This window comes from Neofelis nebulosa, chromosome 3 (assembly GCF_028018385.1).
Source record: "Neofelis nebulosa isolate mNeoNeb1 chromosome 3, mNeoNeb1.pri, whole genome shotgun sequence".
NCBI lineage: Eukaryota > Metazoa > Chordata > Mammalia > Carnivora > Felidae > Neofelis > Neofelis nebulosa.
The window spans coordinates 26,706,790-26,730,415 of NC_080784.1; the positions used below are offsets into that span (position 1 = coordinate 26,706,790).

The 23,626-nt window shown below is 44.4% G+C and overlaps 1 long non-coding RNA gene across 1 annotated transcript in view; it reads right to left on the reverse strand.

Moving 5' to 3' along the window:
* LOC131506479 (uncharacterized) overlaps nt 1-23,295 on the reverse strand; it is a 40,887-nt gene extending 17,592 nt beyond the window's left edge. The window contains exons 1-2 of the long non-coding RNA XR_009258965.1: nt 23,156-23,295; nt 11,857-11,940 (exon numbers count right to left, since the gene is read on the reverse strand). This is a non-coding gene — a long non-coding RNA (uncharacterized LOC131506479). The remainder of the gene's footprint in view (nt 1-11,856; nt 11,941-23,155) is intronic.
* Between the last annotated feature and the right edge of the window lie 331 nt (nt 23,296-23,626).

Sequence of the window (23,626 nt, forward strand, 5' to 3'; positions counted from 1 at the left end):
AACCCAACAGGAGAAAGCCTGATGGTGATGGTTGGCAAGGGGGTGGGGTTGGTGTTAGTTTAGAACTAAATTCTTCTAAATGCAGTCAGCGTGACCTCAAATAGCTGCCTCCTTGGGTACTGCCTGATACTCTCTCTTTTTTGTTGTTTTTCCTTTTCTTTTTCTTTTTTTAAAGTTTATTTGCTTTGAGAGAGAGAGAGAGAGAGAGAGAGAGAGAGAGAGAGTGTGTGTGTGTGTGTGTGTGTGTGTGTGTGAGCAGGGGAGGGGCAGAGAGAGGGGGACAGAGGATCCAAAGTGGGCTTGTCACTGACAGCACAGAGCCTGATGTGGGGCTCGAACTCACGAACCATGAGATCATGACCTGAGCCGAAACTAAGAGTCAGACGCTTCACCAACTGAGCCACCTAGGCTCCCCTTGTTTGTTTTTCCAACACATCTGGCACCTTACCTTAGTTTCTACTTGTTCTCTGACCCCTGGGGTTGCTGACCCAGTGTAGACTGTTTGTTTTGGCTCTGACCTTGCTTTCCTCTGCAGACTTGACCTTCAGTATTTACCTGTCTACACACGGCAAAGCAACCACCAGCAAGAGATGCCTCATTCCTCGGCCGCATCCAGACCCATACACCGAAGCCAGTCCCACGTGCCCCAGGAAGCCAACGACAGAAGAAACTTCTGTGACGAAGTCCCATCTCGCCTTCCCCCTCTCCTCCCTGGGAACGCTCTGCTCCTTCCGGGCTCTGCAGATGTAGGGGGAAGGGGATCCGACTGAATTGATTCCATCATGTGTGAACGAGCAATACCCGTTTCACACTTACGCTTCTATTTTAGATGTATTTCTGGTTTTTAGAAGTAAACAAAGGCAGCAACACAAAGCGAAGTATTCCATATTTGGAGTATAGGAAGTCTCAAGCTGGAATGTGTCGCTTCTTCCTGGGAAGGAAAATCTCCCCATGGCTCTCTTCAGCTGCCTCTTATTTTCACCTCTTTTCTGACGCTACTTCTGACGTCACAGATCCCATAAATGTCTCAGTTTTCCAAATGACTTCTATGGTTGTCACGGTGGGTACACAGATAAGGGAAAATACACTTAGGCTTTTTTGTGTGACTTGGCGTATGGAGCGATTTGCTTCCAATTCTGACTTGAAGGGTCGCTCTGATTAGTACCTTTGTGTTTTCGGCCTCACTTAATAGAAGAGCTCCACAGAATGAAAGACAAGACAGGGAATAAATTAGACTTAAGAAAGGAATAAGTTAGGTTTTAAAGTGTAAAATAAGGACTTGAATTATGTCTCGAATTTGAGCACAGCAGCACCCCTCTTGCCTGTGAAGGATTTATTCCAAGACCCCCAGTGGATGTCTGCGACCGCAGCCAGTATCAAGCCCTATATATTACTATGTTTTATCCTATACACCATATCTGCAATAAAGTTTCGCTTATAAATGAGGCATAGTGAGAGAATAACAACAGCAACTAATAACGAAGAACAATTATATAATATTGACACTATAGATTATTACAATATACTAAAAGTTACACGAATGTGGTGTCTCCCCCTCAAGATATGTTATTGCGCTGCACCCACCCTTTTTCTTCCAATGATGTGAGATGATAAAATGCCTGTGTAATGAAGGGACGTGAGTGGTGTAGGCATTATGATGTAGCATTAAGGTCTCTTGATCTTCTGATCAGAAGGAGGCTCATCTGCTTCCTGTCCTTGGTTGACCAAGTATAACTGAAACCACGGAAAATGGTCTTTGACCCCAGTTCCTGGCACTTTCTGGGTGATAGGAGTGCCTTTGGTTCAACTGAGGAGACTCTGGGTGGCTCCTGGATAGCTTCAGGAAGTAGGCGGGTTACTAGAAAGATCACACCATGATTAGAAGCTTGGAACTTTCATCTCTACTCTGCATTCTCAAGGAGGGGGTGGGGGCAGGGCCAGAAAACAAGTTAATGATTAATTATATCTACAGGATGAAGCCTCCATAAAAATCCCTGAAGTGTTTCAGAGCTGCTGAGTTGATAAACACACCAATGTGCTGGGAGGGTGGCACACCCTAACCCCATGGGGAAGGAAGGTCCTGTGCTTGGGACCCTTCTGGACCATCCTATGTATCTCTTCATTTGGCCATTCATTTATTTGTATCCTTTATCATATTATTTACTATATAATAAACTGATAAATGTATGTAAGTGTTTCCCTGGGTTCTGTGAGACACAATAGCAAATTATTGAACCTGAGGAGGGGGGTCACTGAAACCCCTGATTCGTTGTGCCCAAGCCAGAAAGAAGTGTGGATGACTTGGGGACACACTACTTAAAATAGGCATCTGGGTTAGTCTCATGAAACTAAGCGCCTAACCTGTGGGGTCTTCTGCTAACCCCAAGTAGACAGTATGAATTGTAGGACACCCAGCTGGTGTCAGAGGACTGACTGGTCGGTATGAGAAAAAACCCACACAACCGGTGTCAGAGGAGTTGTGAGCATAGAGCACAGGAATAGGGTTTTCTCTTTCATTTAGTAACTAATGGTTTCAGGGCCATTACCAGGCCATGCCTGGTTGTACACATGAACCACATGTCGCTTCCTGAGTCAGAGGTACACACAAAATTGTGTGATTTTAGAGGCTCTAAAGCTACAAAAAATATCTTTAATTAACCATTTACCTGCACTTCTCATCAAACCTTTACTTGAATGCCAGAACAGGAAGCCTCTGAAATGATCTACACAAATCCTTCTTTCAATAACTGCCAACTCTGGGTAGTAGTAGTAATAATTCCAGATGTTTTTATAAAGCTGATTAATTAGCGGTTTGAATAAACTTACATAACTTCCTACAATACATAAGGTCTGTGTAACTCTCGTAATGCAAATGGATATGATGATACTATGGAAGCCAACGGAAGAAACAGACCTGCTTTGGCATTTGATTTAGCGTCCAAATGCAAGGACACTGGAACATGACTATACTAGAGAAAATTTCCATGAGCCAATGAACCATTTTCCAATAACTGCTCAGGACTAATGATAGTTGTACAGGAGGCAGGAGGCTTACACCAAGTCCAGACTGACACCAATAGGCAAGTTTGTTTCAACTGGATGGGCTTAAATTGGAGAATAAGCACATTCTTCGTGTAGGATGTTTATCTTCCTTCCTAAAGTGATACTAATTTTGTTATCTCAAAAAAAAAATGGACAATTTCTGGAACATTCATCTATTTACCATGCCAAAGCCAGGAAATATGTCTATTGACATTCAAAATAAGAAACATATTTGTAGCTAGGAAAAAAAAAACAATAGGAAAAAATAGTTTCCAGAATTCAATACCTTTCAAACATTTATAGATTCTCTGTTTAATTTGAAACACTGACAATAGTCAAAGGGCATAGCAACTCTTTATTTTCTGTTTGGGAAGCACAGACTGAAAGGAGCCAAAAGGCTGAGAAATTTGAAACTACTATAAAACTGCCTTCATGTTTCCTAATGAAAGAGTAGGTTACTCTGATTCAGAAACGGGCCTGAATCAGTGAATGTTTTATAAGAAATGTAATTTAAGGCCACCCTTGACAGGGACAAGAGAATTAAATTAAAAGCCTGACAGAATTAAGTTTTTTTTTCGTAAAATAAAGACTCATCATTTGGAGTTCATTCATTATCTGTATATAAAGGCTACCACTAGGTTCATCTCCATTTTTTTTTTCTTACAAAATGCCATTCACTTTAGCGCTTAATAGACTAAACACGTCCCTTCTTGGATTATCACTGGCAATGTAGTCTGTCTGGAAGGACACCAAATTCCAGATTAATGGAGTCCAAATTAATCAACTACGTTGGCTTTGCCTACATCATGTCAGAGATGTATCAGTTGCTGGCTTTGTTGGGGGCGGGGGGAGAGGGTATTTGTTTAACATTCTCAGAAAACGAATTTCTAGCTGCATGACAAAATAATGGCTCATTTCTGCTATGGCCGCCAGAGGTCTACTTACCACTGCAAATATTCCAGGCCTTGCTGAGGCAGTGTGGGCAGTCCCACTGGTAAGAAAGAGACGCTCCGGCCATCCTCCAGAACTAAGGAATCAAAGTCTGCTTTGTAACACCCCCAGGTGACTTGTGGGTGCAGTAAAGTTTGAGAAGCAGTGTTCTAGGTTATGGAAAGAGAACATTTCATATTCTGCACATGATCAGGATGAACAGCTTTGAAAACTCAGAGGATCTTGCCTTGCAGTTCCAAACTCCATCTCCTGGCACCAGATTAGCTGGGTTTCCGTAAAAGCATTCACGCAAAAACTAGTCTTTTCTTAAAAACACTTGCCCTAAAGGGTTTCTTTTACGACACACTCTAGCCCATAAATTAACATAGTCATGAATGCTTCTTATTTAATCTTTGATTTATAGATTTGGGGAGCTGAAAGATCCCTTAAGTATTATGTCACACGAGTCTAAATTTTCTTATTTTACAGAAGAAAGACCTAGGCAGGGGATTTTCAGAATACGGTGATCTAAATGACATTCCCCTCCCCTCCACTTCCAAATCCAAAAGATTTGCTTCTCAAGAGCCAGGCTCTACTGTGGGTATAAATGAGGCTTTGGGCCCTCCGCAGGGCCCCCCGCCTCCCTGAAACTTCCCTTGGAGCAGGGAGAAGTGCTGAGCTGGGTGAGCTCAGAAAAGGGACTGGACTTATCAATCAAGATGTGTGGACCGCAAGGGGTAGGGTGCCCACCCTGTCCTACTGAAGTGTGCCAAGATTCTGCAGGGAACATAAAGGTCTGGGCAAGTCTTCTCTGCCATGGGTGCTGGGAGAGCCCAGGGTGACCTGCTTCCTCCAGGTGCCCCAGAGGGGGCTGTCTGCCTCTGTGCCAGCCTCACAGGGATGGGACCCCTTGGCTTGAGAGTTTCCTGATTTTTTAGAGGGACACTAAAAATAGGCTTGAAGTCCAGTTGCCAATGGAGACAAAAACAAAAAACAAAAAAAACCCCACATAGATCTAAAGATGTCCAGGAGCCAAAGAAGACAAATAGATCCAACAATCAGATGGCACAGCCAACAAAAGTCACCTGATGGAGCAGACAAATGGGTTCCTAAATCAAACAATTAGAAGCACTTAGGAACAAGACTACAGAATAACAGATAAAATGATTTCCTAGAGCTTTTAAAACACCTGTTCAGTGCCTGAATCCAGAGGGTAGAGGGTGGCTGATGAGATTTGTGTTGGTGGCCTACAAGATGGGGGACCATCCACATCACAAATCACAGAATAGAACACACCATAAATTGGAAATCACAAGGGGCAAGGAGAGGATTTGGGAAATGGAGGCAGGATACCAGCCATTTGAATAACAGACATTCTAAAAGAAGAAAGAACATATGAAGTAGAAGAAATAGTTTTAGGGGCACCGGGAAGGCTCAGCCAGTTAAGCTTCCCACTCTTGATTTCGATTCGGATCATTATCCCAGGGTCATGGGATTCAGCCCTGCTTCGCGCTCTGTGCTCAGCATGGGATTCTCTCGCTCTTTCCCTCTCCCCTGCTTGCATGTGCTCTCTCTCTCTCTCTCTCTCTCTCAATAAATAAATAAATAAATAAATAAATAAATAAATAAATAAAACTAATAATTTTAAATCACTTAGAAGATTTTCCTAAGCCTAAGGAAGACAAGTTTGCAGAGTAAAAAGATTCGGAACGTTCAGTTAGATTGATGAGATAAATGCCTGTTTAGGCATATCCAGGTAAAACAAGTTTCCAGGCTTTTCCTTTTTTGACTGTTGCTGGACTTCTTATCCGTAACACTGGAAGCTAGAGGGAAGTGGGCTCATATCTTTAGAAGATTGCAAGGAAGGGGCGCCTGGGTGGCTCAGTCAGCTGAGCATCTGACCTCAGCTCAGGTCATGATCTCACGGTTTGTGAGTTCAAGCCCCGCGTCAGGCTCTGTGCTGACAGCTCAGAGCCTGAAGCCAACTTCGGATTCTGTCTCCCTCTCTCTCTGCCCCTCCCTAGCTCACTCATGCTCGTTCTCTCTCTGTGTCAAAAATAAATAAACTTAAAAAAAATTTTTTTTAAATAAGATTGCAAGGAACCCCACCCCCACCCCCCACCCCAAATCCTATACTGGGCATTTTCAGTTGTTTACCTGCTAAGGTAAGCAGAAGATATTCAAGGACATGCACTGATTCAGAGCATAAATCACAGAGTGGCCCATCTGAGATAAATACTTCAGAAAAAGACCTTTCCAAAGACCAATGAACTGGAACAGAGACTTCAAGATGGGGAAAGGGAAGGCAGGAAACAATTAGAGATGAAAAATGCATTGGTTTTAGAAATATGTCATTAAATATTAATGGATAAGAATATAACATATAATGTAAATCCCACACATGGACCCCGAAGACAAACACACAAACAAATGTGAAACGAAATTCTGTGTCCAACTATTTCAGCAAAACCTCAGAAATAAGAGCACAAGGGGAAGCAAAAACATTCCAGGATTTAATTAGGGGGTGAGAGATGCCTGGAAGGAGGAGAAAAAGGGGGAAAAAAAAGAATTCTAACGATTTAATTCCATTATGGTTTGAGCAAAACATGGAGAAATCAGAAAGAGGAAATCAGGAAGGATATAGTGGGTCTCAGTGGGAGAAATAACTTTGAAATAAGAGGGCAGTAGAGGTACTTGGTCTGATTTCTAGAACTGGAAAAGGCCAGGCCATTAGTTGAGTGAGCACATGACGGTAAAACTTCTGAATTAAAAAGATGAAAATGGAATGCCTAGCAACATAAGCAGACCAATAAAAGTAAGAAAGGAAAACGAGGAACGACAATGTTCAGTAAAAACTGTAAAGAAACAGGAATGGAAGAGTGTTTCCTTTTTTCTTCATTATATGGGTTTTTTTCTGGTACTCATCTACTCTCTTTTTTTTTTTTTAAGTTTATTTATTTTTGAGAGACAGAGAAGACAGAGCATGAGCAGGGGAGGGGCAGAGAGAGAGGGAGACACAGAATCTGAAGCAGGCTCCAGGCTCTGAGCCATCAGCCCAGAGCCTGATGCGGGACTCGAACTCACAGACCACGAGATCGTGACCTGAGCTGAAGTCGGACGCTTAACCGACTGAGCCACCCAGGCGCCCCTCACCTACTTTCTTAAATTAGATGTTAGCTCATATATTTTCATCTTTTTGAAAATGTAAGCATTTAAGGCTTTTTTTTCTTATGCTAAGTACAGCTTAACTGCAATGACATGTGGCATTTACCTTACTCTGTAATTCTAACTATTTTCTAAGAAGCTGGGACTTCTTCTGACCCATTGATTATTTATTCTTATTTCTGGGAACTGGGTTTTTTGAGGGGTGCAGGAGGGACTACCTCTTTGGTATTGGTATCTAATTTAATTGTGCTGTGGTCAGAGACTGTCATGTATATGAAGTAGTTTTTAAAAATTATTAGTTGTTGTTTGCTTTATGGCCCCAAGTATGATTTTTAGACATAATGACCTCTTGATCAAGCTTTTTCTTGCCTGCTTGATCTGTCAATTGCTACAGGGGTGTTAACGGAATCTCCCACTATCGTGATAAATTTAATATGTAAATTTTTTCTTGTAATTCTTTCAAATTTTGCTTTATATATGTTGAGGCTGTTTTATGGAATCAATACAAATCTTGAATTCCTGATGAGATGAAATTTTCATCAATATGTAGTGATCTTCATTGCCATTAATGGTTTTTGCTTTAAAGTTTCTTTCATCTAAGATTAAAATGGCCATCCTACTTTCATCTCTGTAGGATTTGCCTTGTATTACCTTTCCCTATCTTTTTTTATTCAACCTTACTGTGCTCTAAAGTTTGTTTCTTGTAAACATAATGTAGCTGGGTTTCTAAAATAAATCCGGTCTATCTTTATCTTTGAGCTGGAGATATTAGTCCATTTATAATTAATATGTTTATTAGTTCATACTTTCTCATTGTTCTCTCCACACACCTCGACTCTTCTAGGTTTATCTCTTTTTTTTTAAATTTTTTAATGTTTATTTATTTTTGAGAGAGACAGAGACAGAATGCGAGTGGGTTAGGGGCAGAGAGAGAGGGAGACACAGAAGCAGAAGCAGAAGCAGGCTCCAGGCTCTGAACTGTCAGCACGAGAGCCTGATGTGGGGCTCGAACTCACAAACCGTGAGATCATGACCTGAGCCGAAGTCGGACGCTCAACCGACTGAGCCACCCAGGCGCCCCGGTTTATCTCTTTTTAATGCTTTTCTTACTCTTTTGGATCATGTTTTTTTGTTCTGTTCCCTAATATTGTCTTTCTAGAATTTCCTAAGAAATACACTCCTTCCATTTTTTAGTAGTGACTCAGAAAATATCACATGGATATTTAACTTAACAAAATGTAAAATTAACCAATAGCTTTACCCTCCTCCAAAAACATTAATAGTCTTACTTAGGTTTTTAAAAAATTTACCTCTCCTCCAGACTTTTATGCTATTTTTGTACAGAAATGTAAATCTATCTTATTTTCGTAGCCTTATACACTAGGCATTATTATTGCTATTACTTTTGTCAGCCAATGTTAGTTTAAACTTTCTTTGTTAACTGTTTTGCATCTCAGACTTCTTTCTGGGCTCATTTTCCTTCTCTCACAAGGAAGTTACTTTAGAGACATCTGTTGATCATGACCTCTCAGTTTTCACTTATCTAAACATGTCTTTGTTTTTTAACCCTTATTTTTAAAAGAGATTTTGCTGATAATGCAATTCTAGTTGAATACTTTTTTTCAGCACTCTGAAGATCTTATCCATTGTCTTCCTGGCTCTCCTTGTCCTTGCAGTCAATTGAATCGTTATTCTTTTACAGATTTGGTGACCAGGTGCTCTCATTTATGTGGTGCAGACCCAGATTACACCTGTGGTCCTGGTTTCTTTTGGGATAGCATCGCCTTTCCTTCTCAAAAGCATCCTGATTTGAGTGATATATTATGTAGTTAGCCAATTAATGGGCAAGCTATCTTTCCCTTTGGCTATTTTGAAGACAGTCTTTCTTTATCTGTAGCAGTCTGCAATTTTATTATATGCCTTAGTGTTGAATTTCTTTTTATTTACTCTGCTTGGGGTTGGTTGGGTTTCCAGAACCCTAGGACATGGTTCTTCCATCAGCCCTAGAAAATTCCCAATTATTATCTTTCCAAATGCTTCTTTCCTCCTCTCTCTCATTTCACCTTTAGAAAGCATTAGATGTATTTTTAAAAAATTTTTTTAATGTTTATTTATTTTTTGGAGAGACAGAATACTGGCAGGGGAGAAGCGGAGAGAGAGAGGGAGACAGAATCCAAAACAGGCTCCAGGTTCTGAGTTGTCAGCACAGAGCCCAATGTGGATCTCGAACTCATAAACGGTGAGATTGTGACCTGAGCCAAAGTCGGACTCTTAACCGACAGAGCCACCCAGGCGCCCAGGAAGCATTAAATGTATTTTCACATTGGCTGATTTTGCTCCACTATCCACATCTCTTCATCGCTCAGATTTTCCATTCCCATGTTTGTCCATGCTGTCATCTGGGAAATTTTACCAGCTCTATTTCCCCATAATTGACTAGGTATCCAGTCATCAAGTTTCCACTTTCCAGTTTTTTGGTTTTTTTTTTTTTTTTACACTTATTTATTTTTGAGAGACAGAGCACAAGTGGGGGAGGGGCAGAGAGAGAGGGAGACACAGAATCCAAAGCAGGCTCCAGGCTCCGAGCTGTCAGCACAGAGCCCGATGCAGGGCTCGAACTCACCAACTGAGATCATGACCTGAGCCGAAGTCGGACGCTCAACCGACTGAGCCACCCAGGCGTCCCCAGTTTTTTGTCTTAACGTACCCATTTGGTTCTTTTTCAAGAGAGACAGAGCACAAGTGGGGGAGGGGCAGAGAGAGAGGGAGACACAGAATCCAAAGCAGGCTCCAGGCTCCGAGCTGTCAGCACAGAGCCCGATGCAGGGCTCGAACTCACCAACTGAGATCATGACCTGAGCCGAAGTCGGACGCTCAACCGACTGAGCCACCCAGGCGTCCCCAGTTTTTTGTCTTAACGTACCCATTTGGTTCTTTTTCAAGTCAATCTGATCGATCTTCATAATCTCTTACTACATTGTCACTCTTTCTATTTGCCTTTTTTCCCCCTAAGCATATTAAACATACTTATTTTATATTCTTTGACAATTCCAATATCTATCATCTTTGCATCTCTGACTCCACAGTTTCCTGTTTCTGCTGAATCTTCCTTGTAACAGCCTCATCCTCCTTCCCCCTTCCTCCTTCTGGTTTTCCAGGGTGAACTTTCTGCCAGCAGTCTGGGAACACCACTTCCTTAAGGTCTCTACCAGCTCAGACCATGTTAAATGTAAACTTATGGTTTTTCAGACCACACAAATAGTAGAAATTCTGGTCTTAAATACTTGTTAATATGGTCTTGAGGTTAGAAATGTTCACAAAGAGCACTTTCCTACTTTCTTCTAGTCACGCTGCAAAACCAATATAAGCAATTCTGCTCGATGTCTTCCTCTCCAAACAAGTTCTTGGTTCAGACTGATGATGCCACTCGTGGAAATGCAGTTTTATGAAAGGGGTCTCATTGGTGATCTCTCGCAATGTTCAGGCTCTGGGCTTTGTCTCCCAGTCCCTATATGTGGACCGTTAAATTTCAGGCTGTCTGTCACCGGGCCACCAGCATGCCTCCAGAGAAAACTCCAATGCCAGTGCATGTCCCGTGGATTCAAGATTTCTCTTCATTTCTGGACACTAAAGAATTTCCTTACTTCGACCAGCTAAGTCATGTAATATACATCTGTCTATCAATGACCTATCTATCCATATACATATGTTGATATAAATATACATCTAGCATTTTTAGATGAGTTATATTTAAAGAGACTAATGTGAATATCTTGTCTGCCTTATTTCCAGAAATGGAACTGGTCTTCTGCGTGTGTGTACGCGCGCGCGCGTGTGTGTGTGTGTGCACTTGTTGGCTTGCTCAAGGAAATCTAACACTACCCAGGGCCTTACCCCACCATATAAATGATTTCAGTGTCTTAAATGAATTGCCTCACCCTCACATGCTGCTTCTAGCCTCTCCTGATACCCTGAAGCATTGTAAGGTAGATTTTTGCTTTGACTGAATTTTTGTCACATCCAGTGGCAAGAATTCAGGAAGTGTTATATATAGTGGAAATATAAAATGAAAATCACATGCTTCAGTGAATTTCTGGGCTACTGAATAATTTAACAATTATACTTACTAATGAATGCTTGCCAAACACAGAAATGAAGACATGAAAAGAAAAGGCAGGTACATGTCAGTAACCTAAAAACATAAACATCTCTACATCTTACAGGACACTGGTCTATTGATCACTGATAAGTGACTGTGATAGATATTACGTAACTTTGAAATTACACTCAAGGTAAGATCATTTGAAGTATGCTTTAGGTCATGAAAAGTATCCTCTGTCTAGACCTGCTGCTCCCTCAATGAAGGAGACATTTTTTTTAACTCCTACAAAAGCTCAACAGCAACTAAAGCATAATATCAAAACTTTCGTTAATACAGAATTATTTGAGATACACATAAGGTTTCATTCCTTCCTCTTCATGCCTTACCTCATTTCTTTCTCGTTTGTTCTCAGTGCTCTAACTTTCTGTCAGAATCTACCTCTGAGGTAGAGCTGAGGTAGATCAAGCTCATTGTGTCATCTTAACTTGTTAAAACTCTATGTGTACAGCTCTGTCTGAACGTCAGGGCAATGTTTATTTCATTCTTCCCACATTCTTGAATCACGCATTGTGACGTGATTGCCTTTGGATGACTTTGCTCAGAGGGAATCCCCTGACCTTTCTCTGAGTGTCGGTCTCGCTCCACAGACTCGTTTGTGTTGTGCCACTCTGTCACATGCCTTCGATATTTAATATTCAGATCTAGGAAATGAAGGAAAGGATTTTCAGCTGTTAAATTGCCTCAGTCAAATCAAGAAATTATTGTGGGTGGGTTTTGGTTTCTTAGCTGAAGGATGTGTGGCAGGATAATTCACTGAAAGATTAAAATGCGTTTCTTCTTCACGTTTCCCTCTGGTGTTCTTAGCTTCCAGACATTGACCCTTGCCTCAGACGCCTTTGGCAGGGCAGAAAGTAGGAGCTAATGGAGGGCAACGTCTCCACTTGTCTTTTACAAGAGTTGGAGCTCACTGAAGACACAATAGTCTGTGTCCCAGGGAGGGAAGGAAGTCTCTCTGTTATTATGGTTGTTTCTCTCCTCCCTCTCTCCTCCCTCCCTCCCTCCCTCCCTCCCTCCCTCCCTCCCTCCCTCCCTTCCTTCCTTCTTTCCTTCCTTCCTTCCTTCCTTCCTTCCTTCCTTCCTTCCTTCCTTCCTTCCTTCCTTCCTTCCTTCCTTCCTTCCTTCTTTCCCGTTCTTTCTGTAGTGAGATTATAAGGTACAAATGTATTGGAGACCCACACTCTCACACTGGCAGTGCCTCGGGGGCAAATCTGTGTGGTATAACCAGACACCTATGCTTAGTGGCAAAGCAAGAAGCAGCTTAGTTTGAACTGAGAGTGTGTTCATGTCTAGGGCTCGCAGGCTCAGAGAAACGTGTGATCAGGGGCAGCCAGGATGGGCTGAAAACACCAGGTGGGTTCCTCTCCCTTCTCAGTACCATTTAGGCCTTCTGGGCTCTTTGCGTCCCAGAGAGGAGAGAGGGGCACTTGGAACAATAGAAATGGAATTTTCTACTCGTCCCCTCAGAACGGAAAGCCCGAATCAGAATTTCTTTAAGTTAACGAAATGGATACGTTCCCAGTGTACATGAATTTAGGTTTGTGGATACGGGTCCTCCGCAAGTATCTGTTAGAGAACAGCAAAACCATACTCGGCCCCGCTGCTGTAAGGAAGTGTTGAAGGGCTTGAGGCAAAGACACTCACCTTTGAGATTCTACCCACCCCTGAGAGAATGCATGTGAAAATCTGTGTGAAGTCTAAAGTACTAAAAGTGATTATCATTTTTAAAATAAAATATGTGTCAGGTATTGCTTGAAGGACTCGGAGTAAGAATTCCCCATGAAACAGTACTCAGAAAATTGCTTTAGAGATTTATATACCCGAATTTCCCAAACTGAATTGTAACACAACACATCATAATCAATCTCTAAAACAATTCCAGGGGTCCCTATACCAGCGCACTCTGAATCTCAGATTTGGCAATCGCCCTGCACTCTTAATTTGCTTCATTTGCTTGAGCTTGGTGCAACGCGTGACATGGCCATTTTATTGGCCAAACATTGTAGACTCTCCGTGATTTCAGTTTTCCTGCACAAGTGAGAAGACTTCTGGTTTCTGGTGTGACACGTGAAGAGCTTGAAACTCATCATTCCTGTCTTTACGAGAAAAAGGCCAAGCAAAGCGAAGATCAGTGACCCTTCTCAGACCCATCAGAGACGTGAGTTCATAAGCCGACTGGTGGCCCTAAAACCGGAGAGACAGACACGTAGGCATAGAGAGTCACGGTTTACTTTGAGAGTCAGAAACTCCCCCCAAGACTGGAACCCCACACCTTCATGAATCTGACCTCCAGGAGCTTTGCCAGGTTTTCATTGTGAAGACTGAAGAAAAATCTCCTTGTGTTTCTGGCAGGGTAAGTATTTTGAAATATACCCAGAGCATTCTGTTCTCCTTAATAAGGAATGCCCGAAGGGAAACTATTTTACCAAAGCCTCACCCACTCCAGCTGCCTCACCGACAGACTGAGACCTAATCACAGGATTATAAACGCCTCCCCTACTCCTACACCCCAGCGCCACATCAGCGGGGCTCCTGTATCATAACAGGGGGATACCGCTGAAGAACTGCAAACCTCAGACGCTGTTTACGGAGTTTTTACCTTAACCCCAAGACAACAAGGGAGGGGGCCCAAAAGCAAGGACACTTAAGGAAATTTTAACCTCAGACACCACAGCTAGAGCAAACAGTACACACGGCCTACTTCCTGGCCAGATAAACATAAGGCCTTCCGTGAAGGCGTGGGTACCCCAGCTCCTTTCACCCCACGTAATGAGAGAGGCTCAGGTAGTCAGGCAGCACTCAAGGACTACCTTAGAGGTGAGGGTGGGGGCACGCTGTGGACCATTTCCCCAGCATTTAAGTACAAGTTACCCGTTGCTACAGCAATCGTCATGTGCACCACTGCAAAAGAGTCCCCAAGAGACACCATCCATCTCGAAGGATGTCCACCAAGCTCCGGGGTCACAGATTATCATCTGTACGGGCCAGTGGTGTTATCATCTAGTGCTGGTCCAACCCTAACTTTGCAGATGAGAACACTGAATTCTGGAAAGTCAGAGCACTGTCCAGAATAATGTAAATGGGGGGAGGGGGGATTAATAAAATAAACAAATAAAATAAAAAATAAATAGTTGGAGAGTTCCATCTAGAACCTGGCTTTCTTCTCTGAAGACATGTATGCGAAACCAGAAAATATATTAAACAGGCTGGACTCTCGGGGCGTTAGCTTAAAGCTAAATTCATTTTTTTCCTCCCACTCTTCCTGCACATTTGTTCAGTGGTGGAAGGTCTTTCCTTGCCTCTGAATGAAAAACACATTTACTTTTCATCAACGTGTTCTCAAGATTAGTCATGAATAGTGCCCAGGCCTCCATAATAAGCAAACTTTCAAATCTAAGAGTAAAAAACTCTCACACTGTCCAGTCCTCCCATGCATACGCCCAAGCCCGAGGGCTGACCCCTCACAATGGGACAGGAGGGCTGGCTCAGTTCCACCTCTCCTGCCACAGAACTTTCTGACCCTGTCAGGCTGAGGCAGGGAAAGCAAGAAGCAGTGGGAAGTTCTAAGACAGTCATTCGTTCTCTGAGTGTGAAAACGGTTGAAGTCTGACTCTTTTCCCTATGGGGCATTTCTGAGAGTCTGCTGAGAATCTTTCCCAGCCATCAGCAAACATTTTCTGTAAAAGGCCAGGTAGTGAATATATTAGGTTTCACAGGCCATACAGTCATGGCTACTCGATTCTGCCATGGAGAATATGTCAAAGAAAGTGTCTGGCTGTGTCCTAGTAAATACGTATTTCCGGAAACAGGCAGCCAGCCTTCTGGCCGTAGTTTGCCGGGCACGGTCTCTCCAGCCTTGGGCAACTTCCATGTAGGGTCCCCTCACCCTGGACAAATGGAATTTATTTTGTGGTTGCTCACTCCCTTCTCGAGCCTGTGGAAAGAGAAGAGCGCCTCTGCTTCTCCTCTCCTGAAGGCTGGTGCTTTCCTAGGGGCCCCTTGAATAGGTTCAAAGACAAGCGTTCATTCCTTCTCTTCATTGGGGGCTCACCAGATGAGGTCAATGGGAAACGCTCAGGAATGCTTTGCCTACCCAAAGGCTGAGCTGCCAGGCCCCAACCTGACAATCTCCTTCACTCTGCCATCAGAACAGATAGCCAGGTACTTCTGGACCTCACGTTCCTCAGCCATGGGTCAAATCCAAGTCCACTCTGTCTAAGGCTGGGACACAAGTTTGCTAAGTGGTCTTTAGAGGCCCCCCTGCTGCTAGAGACAAGAGGCATGGGTAGAATTTGTAACACACCAGCAGCAATCTCCAAATAAATAATCTCCACCAATCCCTTCAATCTCCAACCACACAACCCTTTTGACCCTTAGCGTAGGTGAATTGTCTGACAAGGTTTAAAATTTCCATGGGCTCGTACATCTCACAGCTCACCTGGCACATAGCAGCTACTGCCTTCGTGCATTAGACAAACCAAGAGAGGAAGTGCCCATTTTCACACCGTGTGAATAAAGCGCCCATCCCAGGCCCACCCGCAGTGATTGCCGGCTCCTGTGTTTCTCTTCCTTCCATCTGAATTCCACCTCCCCCAGCACGTCCCACCCTGGGGTCGTCTCTTTCCCTAACAAAAATTTTTATTTTTCCTGTAATGAGCACCTAAAAGATGTAATGAACGCACACAAGTTAACGCATGCGTGTTCACAATCTCCCGCTTTCCTCTGCTGCACATGTTCAGTGGCAGGGAGGGGTGGGCAGGAGGGAAGAGCACCGATTTGTGGGGCAAGAGGAGAAAGAGACAGTGAACAGCTGTGAGACAATTGTATGGAGGAGGGAGGAAGGACATGGTGGGGGTGACTGGGAGGCGGCCACCGTGCAGACTTTGGGGAGACTGAGGTGGGAGGAAGAATTTTCGGATGCTTCGCTATGTGTATAATCCACTCCTTGGAAGCACTGAACCCCCCTTTCAAGAATATCTGGAAGAAATATCTGTATTATTCTTTGAGGTTTCTGGAAGAGTCTGCATCCCCCACCCCTGCGTTATTAGTGGTGGTGGGGAGGGTTGGTGTCAGCGGGCAGAGGTAGGCTTCAAGATGGCTGAGCTCTCTTTAGGCTGCGTTCCAGGCTGTTTGAGAAATACGGGTACCGCCACTTGATTTTAGTGCCTGCGTATGTCTTACCAATCACCTTTAGGTAGGGTATCCTTGTGGCCCAATTTATCCAAACGGTCCCTGTTATCATTTCTTGTCCCAGCATAATGACTAACGACACCATCTTTCACTCTCAAGAGCGTCCCGGTTTAGGCGATACATTACACGGTCACTCTTCCTTTCAGTGACGGCTTTTAACCTTACTCCACGGCTTCTCACTGCCCATCCTGCCGAAGATTCAAATGTGCTTTCTATTGTGAGAAAAATAGCAGTCATTGATTATTTCTACTGACCAGAGCCATTTGTGACTTAACGCAACTGTTCGGAGAGTCAGTAACACGAGTGATCCTCACAGGCTGGGAAAACGAGGAGGAATGAAATTAGCCCCTGTTGCATAGGAAGGAGCCGTGGCTGCACATAAATGTGGCCCAAATGCTGCTGTGGATGTCGCCAGCCTGGATACGCTTCGGCGTCAGCAACGAAGGCAACCTGTTCTGCCCACACTTGCGCACCACAGGCTTCCTTCCTGCTTCCTCCCAACCAAAATACTTCTGGGACTTTCCCAATAACCAGCTTGTCCACAGCATACCCCCAGAGACATCTGCTACGTTCTTCTCTGTCTACTCTGCCTCGCCCTTTTCCACCTGCCTCCACGGGTACTTGCAGGAGTCACACGCTTGCTACAGCTGACTGAGTCGCATACGAGGCTCGATGTCTATGCGAAGGTGCCTCCCCCCTCTCCCCCACTGCTCCCCAGGCTGTCTGTCCTGGGTGGGGGGTTGCAGCAGAGCTGGGCTCCACGGAGAAGCGCAGTTGGTCGCTGGGTTCCACAGTAGCGTGCTTGTGCATGGAGCCCTTCTTCATCTTCTGGCCCTTACTCTTTATTCTTATTGGAGCGCCAACCAGGCCAAAGGCCTAGATAGGAAACTCTGTGTAGTCTTTCGTTTCTTCTCTCCCCTATCCATCCCTCTTTTTGGTCAAAACAAAGCTCCCAAACCTATCGCTTCGTGCACACGGGTACTTGGTGAGAGACACGGAAACTTTCAAAAGTATCTAATCCCTAGCCAATCCTATCCCACAAGAGCTTTTCTCATAATCAGAACTATTCGAAAATAGAATGGCGTGCCTGGTTAGGTCATGATTTGTCCGTAACCCTGGCAATTTTCAAGGACTGACTGGATCTGAGTCATTCCGCACAGTATTACAGAAGGAGTCCCTTCATTGGGTGAGAACTTCCATATCAAGGCCACCAGGTACCCGCAATTCTGGGTCTGCTATTCTAAACCTAAGTTACTTACTATCCGTTGACATACTCAGAAATGTGGGGAAAAAAAATCTGTTTCAATCACAACACACTGATGAAATCATGTTATTTATAAACTGAAAACAGAGAATAGACAAAAGATGTATTTTCTAGGCAAAGCTACCATTTTGCTTGCACGATTATGCTTCTCCCCTCACTTTTAATTAATATTTTGGTTTGGGACAAGACATTCATTTTGGACTCTTTATACTCCTGACTTATCGACTGAGACCCGAATGTCAAATCCTTTTATACCTATACTTTCTAACAGGGCAGGGGCTGTCCACAGCGGTATGGGTGATGGATGAACCCAGCCCCCACGCTGTGGGATGTGGGGCAAGGTGCCTGGTATGCAATCACTCAGTGCTGCACCTTCCTTTCAAGGAGATGGGGTTGAGAGGTCTTTTATCACTTCCTCGTTTCCCGTCACAGACTATTCACCAGGGCAGAATAATTGACAGGATGTATACTGAGTTATGAGTAATATTCTTTCCCTAGCAGCACCTAATCTTTTATTTGGTTGCTGTGGCCATATCATTAGCATTTCTTACCAGGCAGGGCAAGAGGCCTGCCCCGCAGAAGAGAGGACACATTTGTGAGGAAATTAAGTTGGAACAAAGGTTACTCCTTCAATTCCCTTTGCAGAAAACTTAAGACTTTGGGGAATCAAAGAGCTCCAAGGCAGTCTAAATAGTTTTTAATGCTCAGTCACACCCTCACATTTAAAAATACAACTTGACGTAAGTCGTGCACATGCAAACCATATGGGATAGCCATGCCAACTCGCTCCTCTGTGCACGAGGAGCTGCAGCCCACCCCTGTGCTCTCCTCCCTCCACCCAGCAATCTGATATGCACTCAAGCGTTATGAATGCGGAAATAATTAATTCTAGAAAATGGAACCACATCAATCGCCATCATTTAAATGTGTTTGTGTATACAAATATTTGCATTTACCCTGCAGAGACAGTACAGTCAAATATTAAAATAGATATCCCATCTGTAAATAATCTAGGAGAGTGACTCTGCTGGTGCACGGTGATGTGAAAACATTTTTAACTGAGCCAGGTCTGGCCAAGTGGCGTGCTGCTGAGAGGTGCTCCCCTGCCTTCCTGAACCTTCCGTGTTACATTCTCCATTCCCAACCTCATTTCCAAAGCTCTTCTCCAGTCTGTAACTTCCTAGTGATACATTTTGGAATTTTGCAGCTCCTCATGTGGTGCTATAATGTCTTTGGAGAAAAGCTGTTCTAAAGAGAGAGAGAGAGAGAGAAAGGGAGAGAAAAAGAGAGAGAAAAGAGGGACGGAGATTCCTTTTCATTTCTTTTATCTTTATTACCATCTATCTTCTGCCTTCCCTGTTTCTCTCTCCTTGTTGTCTCTTTAAAACTATTCAAAGAATCTTAAGTCTAAATACATGCGAAAAGTGCATATTATGATTCACTACTTATGCAAAAACATTTATTTATTAGCCAGCTGGTGGGACTGACAGCTACTATCTGCTCTGGCCGGCAAATTTCTATCACCATTTGGGTTACGGCGTAGGGTAGTGCAGGGGACCCCGGAACCAGCCTTAGAAGACCAAAGTCTGAATTCCTGTTGAGCTATTACCTCTCCATTTCATTTCTGCCTCGCAGATTTAAGCTACATGCAAATACGCACATATATGCACACATATGTAGATACACGCACATTTTCACGTGATTATATAGTCAGGATAAGCTTCATTCTCTTCTTCTGCTTTATTCAGTATAAAACGACAGAGATTCGTTTTGCCCCAAATTTCCCACAACGAATAGGGTGGATTTTTTTTTGAGGGTATAGTAATACTCTTCTTCATTTGGTTTTCAAATAAACAACCAACATTAGGAAATTGAGGTGTATCGTATGTGGAAGGCTGTGCTCTCAGAGCAGAAAGTGTCAGCTGCCTGCTAACTGTTATGTAAAGAGATCATCTAAATCCCTTGAGTGGCTGTTCAGCTAAAATTTAGAGTCTCTTAATCTTATATTTGATGCTAAACCAAATAGGCCCTTAGGGAAGAATTAAGAACAAGCCAGACAGCATAAAATTCTTAAGTTGTTAAGGGTGAATAGTATTTGTTGCATTAGGTATAACCGGAGTGATCATTCTGGGGGTTAGCTGTGTATACTATCTACCCTTGAAAATAAAGTGCTCTAGGATCCAGACGGACTAAAGAGATTCAATACTTTCATCTTACTATTTGCCATTCAGAGTACTGCCCTTTCAGAAACCAGAAAGTCATTCAGATCATAGATAAGGTCATGCCTCCAGGACCACAATGAATCAAAACCGGGGGGCGTGCGGGGGCAGGGAAGGGAGAGGTGAGTAGCAAATCTTGACCTAAATGCCGTGAACCTTCTTTTTGTACTCTTGAGTCTTGGATTTTGTCCATGGAAACACGAACATTATCCAAACAACAGAAAATGGAAAAGATTCATTGGTAATTAGCAAAGCTTTAAGGACACAAAAATGAACATGAATTTCTAAGAAACCATTTTTTTAAACACTAACTCTCCTTTGAATAAATACTGTAATAACTTAAGATCTGTTTTCTCATCTCAGGAAAATTATTATTTGCGAGCATGTTTTTCTTTTTAGATGCAGACTTTGCCTAAGGTCTAAGTTGAAATGAAAGCAACCCAAATACTTCTCCATAAGGCTAGCTGAATTTTGTTTTTTTTTTTTTGATTGGAGGTCACATGTATAGTTATCATTTGTATTTATCACTCTTGCCACAATTTCCGCCCCCCCCCCCACCCCCGCCAGGGATTCTTTGGGGTTTGTTCCTACATTTATTTGGAAGATTATTTCTCTTGTTTACATCTCTTCTGTTTGGACATAGCTCTGCTAGATGCTTCAGTAACTACCAGGTGACATCACTGCTTTCAGACAGCACAGCAGCTTTTACTGGGTACCAGAGTCCTGGTGGGGACTTGCAACTTCATCCAGATACCACGCTGTGTGCACCCAGTGCCGGGTCACACCCCTGCTGGGAACTGCCAGGCTGTTGGTCGCTACAGTCTCTGCCCCCGTCCGCAGGCACCGTTGCCTCCCCTGTTCACTTTCACCCAGACACCCTGGAGCCCACACAGAAGGAACTGAGATATGGAAACCTCAGGGCTCGGGGTTGGGGGGGGGGGGTGGTTTGCACGGAGGTTGATTTCTGAGTTGTAGAACGTTCCTTCCTGGATCACTCCATCTCTAGTCTTATAAGAAGGAAGTCGGCCTGCCCCTCTCTCCTCTAGGACCCGTTTTGTGTGTGTGTAGGTTTTTTCTTTCCCAGGACTCACTTTGGCTTTCACGTCAAAAGACTGCTATTGACCCAGGCCATGTCTGAGTCCCAAACTTGGACTTAAGCAAGGTGGCATGCCAGTCCATCTAATGCAACCCTCTCCGGGGAGAACAAGAAGAGCACAAGGCGAGAATTCTCGCAAACCCCTCAAATAAACTTATTCTTCGTGAACTTCTGTCGTGTGCGCACTAATTCTTTTCCATTGCATATAGCCATTCTTTACTTCCCTTACTTCTCTGTGCCTCAGTCTCTTTGTCTATAAAGTGGGGATAATAGTTTTCAACTCACAGGGTTTCTGTGAGGTTTAAATGGGTTAATATGTGTTTTATGCTTAGAAAAGGGCTTACACGGGGACTGTGATTTAAGTGTTCGCTATGATTACTTCCCTAGCTTTTTCTAATTTACTTTGTCACATCCTGTATTTCATTAGCTAACTTAGTGGTTTTTCACAGGTGACCTAAGTTTGTTTGCTTTTCCCTTTCTCTTTTTTATTTTTGTCTCCCTACTTCCCTATGTGAAGATTTTCCTTTAACACATCCTTCCTGCTTTTGTTTAACATGTTTGCTAGGATTCCTGATGTGGTTGCTTTCTCCTTCATTTAGTTGCTGACCTCACTCAGCTTTTCCTCCCCACCCCAGGCAAAATGGGAAGGTCGGCAGCACTTAAAAGTCAAAGCAAGGACAAGCCGGAAAGGGGACCCGTGGAGCCGGATCCAGGAGAGAGGGACCGGGATTAGTTAATTATCCCAGAGGAGGCAGTGGGGAGGTGGCTGAGGGGAAAGTGTGCTATGCTCCCCTAAACTCAGGGACTGGATGAGCCTTTCATGACCCAATGGAGGCCCCTCAGCTGTGCTCTTTCTCCAGATCAGCGTGCTTCTCAAAGCTCGGGCCTCCATGAGTTTTTCCCTTCTTCCCGGAATGAGTGCCACCTGTCTTTGGGGGAACCACGGGCTACCTTTCAGGTCCCAACTCCTGGCTGAGAAGCCTCCCCGGCCCATCTCCCTTGGCAGTCTGCTGTTTCTTCTGCTGTCCTTTCCTCTTGCCACTATCACAAAATTGATCAGGGGTCCTCATGCTGCTGTGGGCTTATTTCCCTAATGCCAGCGCGAGCCCTTGGCAGGCTGGGACTTTGTGTCCCCCGGCCTGCTAAAGGGTCTGGCACGCAGTACCCACCCAGTCTGGTGGCGATGTAGCACACTGAATAATGGAAGAGAGATAAGTTGGTAAGAGCGGAGATTGTCCTCAAGGAAAGGATGCACGGCAATTGGAAGCAAAACTCCCGGTCAACCCAGGATAGTAGGACATCTCCACGTTGTAAGAAGCAAGTGAGAACAGTGGGCAGAGAACATCGTCAGGAAGAAGTCAGGGCGCTCCCTCCTGGGAGTGAGGCCATTTGGTGGATCCCCCCCAAGAACCTACATCTACCTGACTGGTGCAGCTGGGGTTCCTCCACCTAACCCCCATGGTTCGCTGGGGCTGAGGTCAAGTTCAGGCTCTCCATGCCCCCCTTCCAGACTAAGCAATCAGCGGCTCCCAGCAGGGGGAAGGACTCTGAGAACAGAGCAGGGCCCAGCCCATAAAGCATGTTCTGGGAGCCTCCGGGGCCAGCAAAAACAGCTGACGTCCCCACCTGCCGGGGCTTCGTTTGCCAGCTCCGGGCACCATCCTTCAGGCCCGTCCTGCTCCCAGCAGTGGCTTGTAGGGCCTCTCAGAACCTGAGGCACCACGCCCTTGAGCCCCAAGCAGCCTAATTACCCCAGCCTCAGGTTTGGAGTCCCGCAGCCTCACTCTGCCCCGGGGGCCTCAAGCCCAGGCGCTTGTCCCAACTCAGCAAGGCCTGTAGCAGCTCTGTGGAAACTGCTGTGAAAGAACAAAAATTCAGCCGAGTAAATCCGAAGATCTACTTTGCCTTATTTAAGAACCGACGCATCAACAGGCAGCATCCCACCTTGCAAGTCGAGGGGAGCCCTGAGGAGTTTTTTATAGGAAGGAGGTGGAGCAAGGACGTTATCAGCTTAAGAAAATAAAGGATTATGCCAGGCAAGGTCTCCTTTCCTTAGCGGGAAGGGCAGAGGGTCCTCTTAAGTGGCTTACCTCATCTTCCTTTGGGAGATGGCGAGGGCCCGTGTGACAGATCACCTCCCTGGCGACCAGACATTTCCTGACCTTTCTGCGGGACGTTGAAATAGCAGGTTGGTTAGGTGATCCGCCCCGATTTGGCGGCTTGGCCTAAGTGATGCCATTTGGGGCCTGTGGTTTCTTTTTAACACTACTTTTTTTTTTTTTTTTTTTTAAGGTCATAGGCCGTGTCCCACAGTTTGGCCACTGTAGGGGGTCCCCAGCTGCCGGATGTCATCTGTGAAAGTGCTGAGCCCCTCACTGCCATTTCTGGGTCCATGAGCTGTTCTGAGTTCCGGTCCATTCTGTTGAGAAAACGTGACTGTGAGAGTAGAGGGGGAGTTCTATGGCAAGGGGTGCCAGTGCAGACACCCCATTTCTCAGCTCAGTGAGTCAGTATTTGCTGACTGCTTACCGGGTGCCAGGAGCGAGGCACCCCTGACCCCG